The following is a 15,803-nucleotide window of genomic DNA, read 5'->3' on the forward strand; positions in this document are numbered from 1 at the left end:
ATAGAATAATAGCATGTTTGAATAATGCATTTAATAACATAAATGGGGTGAAATGATGAGCACAGTGGTTTATTAATAACGTTCTTATTTCATCCCAATTCCTACTTATATAGAATTTAACGATGTCTAAAAGTGAAGGAACAAAAACTGCAAGAATCCTCCGAAAAAGAAAAGCGACGTCGTCTGCACTGCAAAGCATACTTCAGAAGGCTATCAAACATATTGTTACATGCCAGCCCTGCGGTAGCCCCTACGGTACTTTTTGGAAGGGACTAGTGAGTCAGCTGACTGGGGAGCAACCAGCTGGTCTGGAGGGCATGGCTGGCATTTCTGTTCACTGGTCTCATCGGCTGGCTTACTTGTCAGTTTCATGGAGATACAAAAAAAATTCCATCTCTGGCCACATTGCGAATATTCCGGTGCACATCGTCTGAGCTATAAAAAGGGAGGCTAACTGCAGACAGTTAGTTGGTGCTGGACTCAGGACATAACACCGCGACAGCTTTACTACGAGTGACAGATGGTATTAAACGTGCAATGGACCAACGGAACGTGACTATACTGGCATTATTAGATCTCAGTAGTGCTTTAGACACTGTCATCCCTCAGTTACTACTACACAGAGTCAGTGTGAGTTTCGGTGCGTTGGGTTTTAATGGCTGGGCTGAGGGCAACAAGGGCGTCGGCTGTCGCTAGTATCCACCGAGGTCTGAATGAGGAGCTATTGTTGTGTCAAACGAGTGTCCAGCAAGTAACCGGACTGAAAACAACGTACAGAACAGAAGACTGTGTACTACCAGAGAGTATTTCTGTAGACGGAGGACTGCTGTGAGTCAGCGATCGAAGCAGTTATCGTGAGGGTGAGGGCAATTGGACCTGCGTTAATATTTGTTGCTGTTTAGTTGTTCACTGCATGTGACTGTGTGAATTAGGGGACTGTATCTGGAGTCAAACCAAGGAACAGTCATCGTCAGGTGTATGGGGTGACTAGACTTGGAGAAGGGAAAGTAAGGATTATAGTCATCCCCAGGTCATTTCAACCAGCCAGAACTCCCTGGTGTGTATACAGAAAAGAGATTTGTAAATAGACAGCAGTTAGTGTGGCCATTCATAGTTGATTAGAATTGTGTGTGTTTTTACTGGGTCATCCTAAAATAAATTAGATGAAACAGGCAGAGTTTTATTCGTAGAGGAATTGAAAAAAGAAGATCAACTGCACTGAACAGTTCCACATTTAAAAGTATTAGTCTTGTCTTCATGGTGGTACTGTTTGCAGACTTATGCCTTTCTGTATTACTGACTTACAGCATAATGTGTTATGTAATATATTTGCTTGTGTATATTATTACACCATGGATTCACTTTAGTCAAAAAGAGTAATAACTAATATTTTTTCCCTTTGGATTAGCACGTTGCTCGATAGTATAGAAATTCATCCTGCAATATAATAAAGGAAAATAACACATTTCTATTTTGCATTTTTTGCCGATTTGGGGTGATCAGTGATTATTTTATCTTTCAAGGTTTTAGGTCAATATATAGCATTCTGAAGAATTTTTATATATTTTTTAAAAATGTAAGGATCTATTCTTTACTGTCAGGCTGATAAAAATCCACAAGTGACAATATACAAAAATTATCATTTTTTTCTTACGATTACATATGCTAAATATCTTTCATGGTTAAGCAAACTGACAGCAGCTGTTCGGGACTAAGAAAACGTAAGAAAAGGATTTATACTGGTGAGTCTTATGTTTCCGAGATACATGCAGGAACACAATGCAGAACTCTGATAATAAGGAGAAAGAATTTTCAAACGTGTCTCGAGAAATACACCAGGCTTTGCAATCGTCCCTACATCGAGTCATTCACCCCTGCGTACCCCAAGGCAAAAAAACAAATGAAGAGGTTAAGGAATTGGAAACAACAGTTAACTATCCGCTTTAGTTTCGAATTATCCTCCCTAGTGTGTACTGTAGCTCTGTGTAAGAAAAATGTCAAAATTGAAACCACTAAAAAGTATTTTTAATTCAGCTTGTGAATAAATTTGGAAAAGACATTTATGACAGATGGACATGTTTTATTTTGTAAATTGTGCAGTGTTAAAGTAAGTGCAGAAAGGAAGTCACTATATATACTTCCAAGTAAATTAGGAGATAATTATTTTTCTAAAAACAAGAGCTGCGGAGTGAACAGAACAGGGATATATTCATTGTGAACCATTGTTATACAGTCATCAGAATTAAGTTTGGTCCAAGTAATTTGAAAACCATTTTTTTTACCTATTTTATAGCATTTTCCCAAACATTTAAGGGCACATTTTAAGGATCATTTACAGCAAATGTTTAGGTTATCAACATTCGCCCCCTAGTAATAACAAATTCTAGGAAGGGGTTGAAGTAATTACACCAGGTTAGCACTGGAGATGTGAACATCCTGTGACTGGCATCGAATGCTTTTCTACTGAAGTGATAACAAGGTTTACTTTACGATAAATTACACACAGGTAAGGTAACTTCACAAGAAATCTACTGCAACATTATTTCCAGAAAATGATATTCAGGTGAGATAACCTCCCAGAAATATTAAACATGGAAATAGTTTTGGGCTGGGAGTCTACCTGCAATTAGTGTTGTCACTTTTCCGAGACCATTGTAACCTTGTCATCTATGTATACTAGGTCAGTAGTGTCATCATACGTTGTTGTATGTATGTTGGGTAATCAGCCCGAAGGCTGGTTTGATCCTCTGCAGCTTCGCCAACAGCTGTCATAAATAGCCTAGGCGTCACTGAAGAGGCGTACTAGGGAAACGAGGAGTGAGGTAGTTTCCCGTTGCTTTCCTCACCGAGCCAGCAGTTGCTCTTACATATCAGTCTGCCAAGAAGAACGGAATTCAATCTTGCATCTTCTAAGCCCCAAACCACATCCATATGCTTTTCCGTGTAAGAGAGAAACTGTACATGTAAAGATTTTGTGTACGTATACAGCTCTTTTGAAAGATATGGGATTCGTACGGAGTAAAACGGATCACTTTGTACACAGAGAAAGTGAAGACATTTGTTTCAAGAGAGGGAGTGCATGCAAAACTAGGACAGCGAGAACTCTAAAGCTTTTCTTGGATCAGACTAGGATTTTTATGAATAGTGAATATATAGAGAGCCGGCCCCGTGGTGTAAGGGTAGCGTGTCTGCCTCTTACCCGGAGGCCCCAGGTTTGATTCCCAGCCAGGTCAGGGATTTTTACCTGGACCTAGTTCGAGGTCCACTCAGCCTACGTGATTAGAATTGAGGAGCTATCTGACGGTGAGATAGCGGCCCCGGTCTCTAAAGCCAAGAACAACGGTCAAGAGGATTTGTCGTGCCGACCACACGGCACCTCGTAATCTGCAGGCCTTCGGGCTGAGCAGCAGTCACTTGATAGGCCACGGCCCTTCAAGGGCTGTAGTGCCGTGGGGTTTGGGCTTGGTTTTTTGAATATATAGAGACTACACCTAGTAGCTATATAAAAATCATAGAATAATATTAACTTCATTAGGCTGTCTTTGGATTCAAATGTGCCTTTTTTTTTCAGGTTCACCCCCATACTGCTGGAATAAACAACAGAAATCCAGACTTGATGTTGAAGGAGTGATTCTTAAGATGTTTCTGAGGGTGGAAGACTGGTTATTGTTCATGCTGGGATGAAAGAGATCTTTGTACCTGGTATGTTTTTACTTCATATCCCCGGTTATTCTGAGCTGAAAATGACTGGCACGATAAAGTAAGAGGCATTATAACTTACCGTTCCATTGGGTTCGATCTGTCGTTCTTAATTTTGCCTTCTCCACTGTTACGGGATCTCTTGGTCATTCAAAAGGTCAAAGATTAATTTAAGAGCGGTATCTCACTTTTCTCCAGAATATTTTCATATATTATTACTGTATATTTTTATCAGCAAAACATTGTATTTATTAGGTTTGTTTTGTTTTTTTACAATCTCCACCAGAGGCAAGCTGAAATAATTTGTCAGTGTATGACTTTCTGGCTGTCACACATTCTTATGTCTTAGTGTTTGGTATAAGGTCATTTCTCAAGGTTTTGTGTTATGTTTAGTGAGGAATTCTTTGTTGCAGGGTTATTTGCAGCAATTACAATTTATTCTAAGGTATTCAAAGAAGTGTCTACGATAGTATTATTAATACAATGATCACAAGGACTTCTAATCTAGATACAGTAATTGAAATACATTCATAACACATTTTAGGGTAGGTTAGTAATTTGATCACTTCAACATTATGAGGCTTCACGGCAATTAAGTTGCTTTCACTTAAAATCAGACTCTCTTTCAGTCACTCAACACAAATCATAATTTTTGTCTCTGAGGTAATATCTCTAGACTGCCTTCACCCTAACTTGGCGAACGAAATGGAATTCGATGGGGAGCTATCAATATTAATGGGGCTTATGGAAGAAAGAAGGTAGAACTGGCTGAGTCAGCAAAGAGGATGCATCTGGATGTGCTAGGAGTAAGTGATATTCAGGTAAGGGGAGATAATGAGGAAGAGATAGGAGATTATAAATTGTACTTGACGGGTGTTAGAAAGGGAAGGGCAGAGTCTGGGGTAGGGCTGTTTATCAGGAATAAAATTGCACGCAACATTGCAACATAGTTTCTGTTAGGCACGTAAATGAGAGAATGATGTGGGTAGATTTGTCAGTTGGAGGAATTAGGGCAAGAATTGTGTCCGTGTATTCACCATGTGATGGTGCAGCTGAGGATGAATTTGACAAGTTTTATGAAGCACTGAGTGACATCGTGGTCAAGGTCAATAGCAGGATAGAATAGTGCTAATGGGCGATTTCAGTGCGAGAGTTGGGAATAGAACTGAAGGATACGAAAGGGTCTTTGGTAAATGGCGGGGGGAAGATATGGAAGCTAATGGGAATGGGAACAGTCTGCTGGACTTCTGTGCTAGTATGGGTTTAGCTGTTACAAATACATTCTTCAAGCATAAGGCTATTCACCGCTAGACATGGGACGCTAGGGGTACCAGATCCATAATAGACTATATCTTAACAGACTTTGAATTCAGGAAATCTGTTAGGAATGTAAGAGTTTTTTGTTGATTTTTCGATGATACAGACCACTATCTGATCTGTAGTGAACTAAGTATCTCTAGGCCTAGGGTAGAGAAAGTGAAATCTGTCTGCAAACGAATAAGGGTAGAAAATCTCCAGGATGAGGAAATTAGACAGAAGTACATGGATATGATTAGTGAGAAGTTTCGAACAGTAGACAGTAAGCAGGTTCAGGATATAGAAAGTGAATGGGTAGCATACAGGGATGCTGTAGTAGAAACAGCAAGGGAATGCCTAGGAACAGCTGTGTGTGGAAAGATGGGAAAAGGCGAACATCTTGGTGGAATGATGAAGTGAGAGCAGCCTGTAACGTAAAAAGGTTTGTCAGAAATGGCTTCAAACAAGGGCCGAGGCAGACAGGGATTTCTACGTAGATGAAAGAAACAGAGCAAAACAAATAGTTGTTGAATCCAAAAAGAAGTCATGGGAAGACGAAGAGTGTTCACGGATCACAGCTGTCTGCGGCTTGGTCATTCCAACTCTGGAACATTGTATTGTTAAATCGGTGGCGTAGTACTGTTCATTGAAAGTGACAAAAATGTGTGGTTTTTCATTTGATCCAGTATTCCTTACGAAGGCATTGCTTTTAATCATGCCATTCGTACTGACGTCGTTGTAATGACCTATGTTTATTTCAGTTGGGAAAACCACTAAAAAAGTGTTTCTGAAGATGATGTAAAAAGGCAGGTGGAGAGTGAGTGTCTGCCATTATAAAGAAAACTCCCCAACCTGATTGCGACTGGTAGGCAAGCGGGCCTACCATTACAATGAAAATTCCCTAACCCAGTCTTCATATGAGGAAAGACGTTTGGTGAATTCCCCGTTGCGTTTTTAGGGTAATGTTAAGAGCTATGCAGTTTAATACAATCTTACAACGTGTACACTGCCTAACTTAGAATTCTGTAGCGAAGCACGAGTACATCAGCTGGTACAGTATAAAACGAACAAGAGTACTTGATTTCTTTATGGATGTAGTGTTTACTGACTTGGGTGCATGTTCATTCACTGTTGATGTAAATCTCTTATCTAGTCTCATTACAAAACCAATGGGTTAGCTTGACGTGCCGTCTACTAAATGTGAACTATTTCTTTGTACTCACTTCTTATATCTTCATTTAGTTGTTTTTAGAAAAACAGAAACATGGAGAGGAACACATGATAGGATAAAAACAATGACAGGTCAGCAACAGAAGAGGGAGCAACTTAGAGAGGGGGAAGAACAAATGTTCTTTTGAGATTTGACTTATTTGTTCCTTTTCAATATTTATGCTCATTGTATATGTTAAATAAAATTGGTGTCCTCTTGCCATTTGACAATGGGCCTTATATAAATGAAATGACAAATAAAACAGAAAGTACCTACCAACAGCAGTTTTTGTTACACAATTTTTATATGCCTTCTTTTTTCAGTTTCATGACTTGCTAGCATCATTCCATGTGAGCTTTTCTCCAGTTTTACTCAAAGCTGTTTCAACACATTCCCTTACTGTTTCCAGTATAGCAATCTTATATGCTCGTTATTGTCTATAGTGGATTGTTACCCCCCTCATGTTTAGTGCCTATGTCTATCCAGTCCACCAGGGGTGCTTAAACTTTTGTTAAAATCTTGCTGGAATCAAGTGTGAAATCAGCACTCTATTTTACAGACCTCACATTATGATCTGGGTGGGGGTGAGGGCATACATACATACATACATACATTATCATTATAGACTGTTATGCCTTTCAGCGTTCAGTCTGCAAGCCTCTGAGAATTTATATTAAACGTCGCCACAATCCTCGATTTGCAACTAGTGTTGTGGCCTCATTTAGTTCTATGACTCTTATCTTTAAATCGTTGGAAATCGAGTCTAACCATCGTCGTCTTGGTCTCCCTCTACTTCTCTTACCCTCCATAGCAGAGTCCATTATTCTCCTAGGTAACCTATCCTCCTCCATTCGCCTCACATGACCCCACCACCGAAGCCGGTTTATGCGTACAGCTTCATCCACCGAGTTCATTCCTAAATTAGCCTTTATCTCCTCATTCCGAGTACCCTCGTGCCATTGTTTCCACCTGTTTGTACCAGCAATCATTCTTGCTGCTTTCATGTCTGTTACTTCTAACTTATTCATAAGATATCCTGAGTCCACCCAGCTTTCGCTCCGGTAAAGCAAAGTTGGTCTGAAAACAGACCGATGTAAAGATAGTTTCGTCTGAGAGCTGACTTCCTTCTTACAGAATACTGCTGATCGCAACTGCGAGCTCACTGCATTAGCTTTACTACACCTTGATTTAATCTCACTTACTATATTACCATCCTGGGAGAACACACAACCTAAATACTTGAAATTATCGACCTGTTCTAGCTTTGTATCACCAATCTGACATTCAATTCTGTTCAATTTCTTACCTACTGACATCAATTTAGTCTTCGAGAAGCTAATTTTCATACCATACTCATTGCACCTATTTTCAAGTTCCAAGATATTAGACTGCAGGCTTTCGGCACAGTCTGCCATTAAGACCCAAGTCGTCAGCATAGGCCAAACTGCTTACTACATTTCCACCTAACTGAATCCCTCCCTGCCATTTTATACCTTTCAGCAGATGATCCATGTAAACTACGAACAGCAAAGGTGAAAGATTACAGCCTTGTCTAACCCCTGTAAGTACCCTGAACCAAGAACTCATTCTACCATCAATTCTCACTGAAACCCAATTGTCAACATAAATGCCTTTGATTGATTTTAATAATCTACCTTTAATTCCATAGTCCTCCAGTATAGTGAACATCTTTTCCCTCGGTACCCTGTCATATGCTTTCTCTAGATCTACGAAACGTAAACACAACTGCCTATTCCTCTTGTATCATTTTTCAATTACCTGGCGCATACTGAAAATCTGATCCTGACAGCCTCTTTGTAGTCTGAAACCACACTGGTTTTCATCCAACTTCCTCTCAATGACTGATCGCACCCTCCCTTCCAAGATGCCAGTGAATACTTTGCATGGTATACTAATCAACGAGATACCTCGATACTTGTTGCAATCCTTCCTGTTCCATTGTTTATAGATAGGTGCAATTACTGCTTTTGTCCAATCTGAGGGTGCCTTACCAACACTCCACGCTAATTTTACTACTCTATGAAGCCATTTCATCCCTGCCTTCCCACTATACTTCACCATTTCAGGTCTAATTGCATCTATTCCTGCTGCCTTATGACAATGGAGTTTATTTACCATCCTTTCCACTTCCTCAAGCATAATTTCACCAACATCATTTTCCTCCTCCCCATGAGCTTGGCTGTTTGCAACACCACCATGATGATTTCCTTTTACATTGAGATGTTCAAAATATTCCCTCCACCTCTCCAGTGATTCCCTGGGATCTATTATGAGTTCACCTGAATTACTCAAAACACTGTTCATTTCCTTTTTCTCTCCCTTCCTTTTACTAATCTGTTTCCTAGGAGTGCCCGATGAGTCGGAAAATCTCAGTTCACAACACCGGCGGCAGAAAAATATATCTATATATTAGGAGAAACCCACTCTTCAATGTTAATTTGGAATAAAATGAACGCATAATTTAATAAAAGTGAAGAGGAAGAAGCTTTTCTTAAGAAACAGCTCTTTTCAGGGTTGAATTTTTAGTTATTTAGTGAATTTTGGTGCTATGATTTGGAATAGGCCTAAATTGTAATTCTAGACCAGGTTGTACTACTACTACTACTACTACTACTACTACTACTAAGTGAGCCTCTGCCACAAGCGTGCACACTGCTCATTCAAAACAGCACGTCAGAGTAGGGATCGAATAGCTGGAATGCTAAGATGAACCAGTGTGTTACATACCAGCAGTATCATAAAATGTATGATCCAGAGGCATGGCATGCTAAAGAAAAAAGTTTTCTAACTCCCCAGCTATTTCCCGCCAATATTCAGTCAGGCTGTTATACTCGGTACGCAGCGGTAATCCCATCTATCAGAGCTGAGTGGCAGCGTAGGAGACAAAGAACATCGCAACAAACAATGGTCAATGAAACGTTATTGTTGAATGTTATGCACTTCCGATATTGTTGAACTTAAATCTATCAGCTTCATTGTCCGTATTGATAATTTAAGCACACAAGTATGAAGGATGAGTTTTCCATCTAACCAATACTTTATTTTACAAAATGTTTAGAATTATTTACATTAAAAAACAGTACCAGTTTTGACCTGTAAATAGGTCATCATCAGCTGTTGGTGAACCTGCTTAATAGCAATTGTACATAATAAAACATTACTAAAAACTAATTAAACAAGAATGCCTTATTCTAACATAATACTAATGTTAAGATATATGCATATGGTACAATTACAGGGCTATGACTTGTTGGAGTTCCATTCAAATATCTATGCTGTTGCCAACATTACGTCAAACAAGACATATACATATGCTACAATGGAGGGCTTTGGCATGCTGGAGTCCCATGAATGCCACATATCCCAAAAACTGTCTAGCTGAGGTTAAAAATAGGGTATAGTTCTTAGAGAATAAAGGGTCACTGAGGTTTTGGTGTCAAGTTCAAATATCTATGCAGTATGCCAGCATTATGTCCAACTGTTGTATAGATAGAATCAAGGTGCATTGTTGGGCCGCAATTTTGTGGGGAACGTTGCATTCAGTAGATTGAGGTTCTGTAGCTTGTTTAACAGGTACTATGTTCATTTTTAGTCTATGTTGTTGCTGATACATGCTAGTTTTCAGGATCCTTGTTGAGGCATATCATGCTATGTATGACATATTGAAATTAAAGAAAGTAGGTTGATAGAGCTCCCCTCTTCATACTTGCATTTACACTCAGGTAAATTCAAAAATCTGAGAAAGAAAAAGGATGATAGGAAAACTTAAAACGGTCCACCTTTTCCTATCATCCTTTCTCAGTTCAATACGGACAAAAATGAAATTCCTAGGTTTAAAAGAAAAAGGAAGTAGGAATTATAACTGACAGAGAGTGCCTGTTAAATGGTTTGTGTGCTATAGTGTGTGTTACTTATATATGGGCTGGATGTGTCCTTAAGTATAGTCGGGAGTGTGATGCACACTGTTGCGTGTACATCGTGTGGCTGTCGTAGTGTTCAGATTGGGAGGTGGTGGGGAAGGGAAGCAGCCTATGGAGGGGGTGGGGTGGAGTGGGGTGTGCCTTTTGGGTTGTGTGTGAGTTTGTGCCTGTTGATTCTTTTTAAATATGTGTATTTTAGAATGGGAATGGCTGTGTTGTGAAGAGAATGTTTGTTTTATCTGTGGTTCCATTTAACTTCAGGTTGGGATTAATTGGTCCATATTGATATCAAAATCTTCCATTATATTGAGCAATGGGCCTGTGGGGTTCATATTTAAAATGTCCATGTCATTCTCGATATTAGTGAACTTCTGCTTGTGTTCCTCGACATGTTGCTCTATGGATGAAAAGCGATTATATTTAGTGGCATTAATATGTTCGTTGTAGCGAATAGAAAAACATCTGCCGGTGCGCAATCGTTGTATTTTATGCAGTATACTCCTGAGTGGCTGTATTTGTTGTTTTCATTGACAAATTTAGTGTTATGTAAAAGGGAAGCATTATTATGAGTGGTTTTGTAAGCTATTCTTAGATTGTGTATTTTGAAAATATTAGTTATGGGGTAGATGTGGGTGTTGTTAAAGGTAAAAAGGGCGTAGCCTTTCTTAGGTTTGTTGTTTCTACTTAATTTGGATTTTGGTTGATGTTTTATTTTGTGGATGATATTGTTTATCATGTTTCTATTGTACTATTTCGTGGGACTCCAACAAGTCAAAGCCCTATAATTGTACCATATGTATATATCTTAACATTAGTATTATGTTAGAATAAGGCATTCTTGTTTAATTAGTTTTTAGTAATGTTTTATTATGTACAATTGCTATTAAGCAGGTTCACCAAAAGCTGATGATGACCTATTTACTGGTCAAAACCGGTACTGTTTTAATGTGAATAATTCTAAACATTTTGTAAAATAAAGTATTGATTAGGTGGAAAACTCATCCTTCATAATTGTAGGACTTCACATTTAGTTTTCATCCGACTCTGAAATACCACTCTTATCATAGTCGGTATGGAAAAACTGAATAAAACATAAATGATCGGAAATTGTATTCTCTATAACTTTTATTATGTTTACTTTTCAAAAGGACCAATAACATAGGTACACAGAGATATATTTAGTAAGGTTGAATAACACAAGTATTTAAAAATTAAATTTTAGGTGCCTTCCCCTAAACTATAATTTAATCCAGAGTGAATAAAATTGTTTGTAGCTTAGACTGTAGTTTCTTATTCCCTGACTCTATATACTGATTTTTTTTATTAAATTCTGTACACCCATTTTCTCGTGGCTCAGCATTGATATGAACTTAGCAACAAATCATCACACGTCATTTTACAGTTGCATTTAAAATCTTTTATTGATTGTCTGTCAATTAATTAAAACCACTTGTTATTCAAATGTCGTCCAAGAAAGAACAGAAATTTAGTCTATAACATATTGCTCATATAATGGAGCTTGTGGAAGTATGTATTTGTATTTTTTTGTATGAAAACAGATCAGCAAGATCAGATTATTATGTATTTGCTACAAGTACGATATATCACTTTAACAGTAACAAGAAACTTTTAGATTTTCACACGTTCAGAGTGTAAAAAATAGATTAGGAAAGGTTGATGGTACACCTAAAGCATGTTAAAAATTTTAATCAATGTATTTATTTGGTGAAATAAGTGTATGATGTTGTGTATCCCTACATGTCACCACGGCAATTTTAATTAATATGTACTTGCTCAATTTGTGTGATTTAGGTTGATGATGATATTTGTGTATGTCGAAACCGGTAACACTATTGAATAAATGTTGTAGATGACATTTCGTACAACTTATAATTTGTATTGAAAATGTTGAACCGTTCTAAAACTTATCTCTGTGATCTCAGTTCAATACGGAAACAAAATGAAGTTTGTATGAATAACACAGGTATTTAAAAATTAAATTTTAGGCGCCTTCCCCTAAACTATAATTTCATCCAGAGTGAATAAAATTGTTTGTAGCTGAGACTGTAGTTTCTTATTCCCCGACTCTATATAAAACCAAAAAACCAAACCCCATGGCACTACAGCCCTTGAAGGGCCTTGGCCTACCAAGCGACCGCTGCTCAGCCCGAAGGCCTGCAGATTACGAGGTGTCGTGTGGCCAACACGACAAATCCTCTCGGCCGTTATCCTTGGCTTTCTAGACCGGGGCCGCCATCTCACTGTCAGATAGCTCCTCAGTTCTAATCACGTAGGCTGAGTGGACCTCGAACCAGCCCTCAGGTCCAGGTAAAAATCCCTGACCTGGCCGGGAATCGAACCCGGGGCCTCCGGGTAAGAGGCAGGCACGCTACCCCTACACCACGGGGCCGGCCCGACTCTATATACTAATTTTTAATTAAATTCTATACACCCATTTTCTCATGGCTCGGCGTTGATATGCACTTAGCAACAAAAATACAAATTCATGAACATGTTATCATAGCCGGTACGGTAAAAAATGTACAAGACATAAATGATCAGAATTTTAATTCTATATAACTTTAGTTATGTAGTATTTATCGATAGAACCATTACTAATATAAATATTTGAGTATTAAATTTTAGGCCTTCCCCTATCATTTCACTCAGCGTGATTAAAATGATTTATAGCCTAGATTGTAGTGGCTCATCCCCCGACTTTACATACCGATTTTCATGAAATTCTCTTCAGCCGTTTTCTCGTGATGTGTATACTACATACACACAGACACAGAAATTACAGAAAAGTAAAAAGTGCATTTCCTTGTTGTGGACATGACCAATACAGAAATACCATTCTTTTCAAATTCTGAGCAATGTACAAACAAAATTATTATATATATATATATATATATATACACAAAAAGCCTCCGTGGTTCCGGCAACGCGTCGGACTCTCACTGCTGGATACCGTGGTTAAAATCCTGGTCGCTCCACGTGAGATTTGTGCTGGACAAAGCGGAGGCGGGACAGGTTTTTCTCTGAGTACTCCGGTTTTCCCTGTCATCTTTCATTCCAGCAACACTCTCCATTCTCATTTCATAGCATCTATCAGTCATTAATAAATCACTTTGGGAGTTGCGACCCCATCGTACTAATAGCCTATATCTGCTTCATTCATTCCATCCCTGACCGGGTCAATGACTGGAAAACAGGTTGTAGGTTTTCATTTTCATATAAATATGCAAGAATAATCCCCGCAGGTCTTTTTCAAAATTTGGCTGTGGGAATTATTTTGCATCGAAGGCAAAGAAATAGACAGAAGTCTTCAAATATTGTCAGGATGATTTGCATAGCAACTCTCCGTACAGTTAGTAATTAGCTCCTGGACTTAAACTTTCACAAGACTGGCACTGATTTTCCCCTTATTTTTCATTCAATCAGAAAATAAAGTTAAGAACAAAAAGATTTGTAAATGATATTCTAAATACATTTTGTCATGAGCAATTTTCTTACACAAAGTGTAAAAGAGATACATCAAGTTTTATGTTGAAGTCCCCTCCTGCTGAATATTTTTATACGTATTATAGCTAGGATCCAACTTGCCCTTACCCTAAGTTCCATGAAAATCCTCCAATCCATTCTAACAGACAGACAAACTGAACCCGAGGTAGGCTAGTATTTGTCCTGTACCGTGTAAAAACCAAATATCAGGTTAATACTTTTATAAGTACAGACCAAAAAGACAACTGTATATACAGATAGAAGAAGAGGCCAATATTTCATGTTGTCAAATTTTAAATACAACCTGTGACAATAAAGTTCGGTGAATTAAGTCAGAACGGTCGATCCGGCAACACTGGCGACACACAATGCTGCACCTGCGTAGCAGCAGGTTTTGACCACGTGCTCCCAACGTTGTTCAGTTGAGCATCGTGTGTGTGCCGTGTAAAACCTGTGACACAGTGCATGTTTACTGCGTTGGTTCTGAACTGCGAACAGGAACATGAACGACCAAAAGATCAACGTACAGTTTTGTTCTAAGCTTGGCAAGACACCGAAAGAAACACATGCAATGATAGTACGTATTTATGAAGATCAAGCACTGTCCTTGAATTGTGTGTACGAGTGGTTCGTCTGTTTTCGAGGAGGCCAGGGAAGTGTTTCCAACAACCCCCGCATCGGAAGACCAGCGACCGCCATCAGAGACGAAAACAATGAGAAGGTGAGGACATTAAGCACGAACAATCGGCGATTAACTGCGCGAATGATAGGGGATGAACTGCAGATTAACCGTGAATCTGTGCCACAAATCGTTACCCAGAAGTTAGGGAAGAGGAAAACGTGTTCTCGTCTTGTGCCACATCATTTGACTGACAATCAGAAGCAGGCACGTTTATAGGCTTGACAGGATTTTGTTGAAACGCGGATGCGACGCCAACGAAACGTGACGAGGCTTTTGAACACCATCCCAAAGGAAGCCTTCTTGCAAAGTTTCCAGGACATGTATCGCCGATCTCAGCAGTGCATAGTTATGGGAGGGGACTATTTCGAAGGACAGTAAGGTCAATGTCATGCATTGTTCATCTATGTTGATAGTACAGGATTATTCACCAAACTTTATTGTCACAGGTTGTATATTCACCCAACAAATAAATCTATTTGCTATTACAATGATATGTATGAAGTTCTTCATACCAAAGATTGCCTTAAACACAGGATATCTCAGTACAATTTACAAGCTACATTTCACTTACCTGGTAAGTACAGATTTATGAAGAAGGAAGCCATACTTTCGCAAGTCAACTCAGTTAAATGTAACTTAAAAGCTTTTCAGTCTGTTGAACACACAAGTTCAATATAAATATTACACTATAATACACCTGTAAAAAAAAAACCACCCATTAACCCAGGAGTGGTGGTGTGGGGTCTTTAATGACCAGGCAGAAATTTATTTTGTTAGATTGTGCAAATTTTTGAACTTAAGAGACCTTGGCTGCCACATTCCTTGCCTTATATCCGAGGTTATTGGCACTCTAGTGAAGGGTGTTCATTCTTAGAAAGGATTGTTCTCAACCCATGCAATCAAGTGTCTCACTGAACTCTGCGCCACCAGTCCCGTTCGTCATATGTACTCAAGCAGCAGCGTTGAGTGTACCCAGTGAATTACTTACGTAATCACGTTAGGAATTCATTCAGTCAATACCTTATTGTTGAAATGAGTTAGGAAGAATATGAGGCAAGCGTGTTATCTCTTTTACAGTCTGTGGAAGAGGAGGAAGTTTTAGTAAGAGTAAGAATGAATTAGAAGTAGTAGACTCTAACAGTGATACGGGACAGAGTGCTAGTGATGTAGTAGTAAATATTAATGATGATTTACCTCTTTCTCAACAGTTCTGTACCATACCAGGAAAGGATGGCATTACAAAATGGACAAAAGTTTCTCCTCTTAAAACCTTACATACTAAAACCCACAATATTGTCAGTCATTTACCAGGAGTAAAACTTGTAGCAAGAAGTGCATCATCGCCTTAAGAAGCTTCGAGCATTTTTTCATGAATGATATGTTGCAACTCTTGGTAAAATCTACAAACCTGAAAAATGAAAGAGCCAGAGGAAATTATACTTATCATGACATGGATTGTCATGAAGAGGAT

General features: G+C 38.7%; 1 long non-coding RNA gene across 1 annotated transcript in view; it reads left to right on the plus strand.

Moving 5' to 3' along the window:
* Positions 1-3,013: 3,013 nt before the first annotated feature.
* The window catches only part of LOC136856874 (uncharacterized), a 55,692-nt gene continuing 42,902 nt past the window's right edge, over positions 3,014-15,803 (plus strand). The window contains exon 1 of the long non-coding RNA XR_010858471.2: positions 3,014-3,702. This is a non-coding gene — a long non-coding RNA (uncharacterized lncRNA). The remainder of the gene's footprint in view (positions 3,703-15,803) is intronic.

Source organism: Anabrus simplex, chromosome 1 (assembly GCF_040414725.1).
Source record: "Anabrus simplex isolate iqAnaSimp1 chromosome 1, ASM4041472v1, whole genome shotgun sequence".
NCBI lineage: Eukaryota > Metazoa > Arthropoda > Insecta > Orthoptera > Tettigoniidae > Anabrus > Anabrus simplex.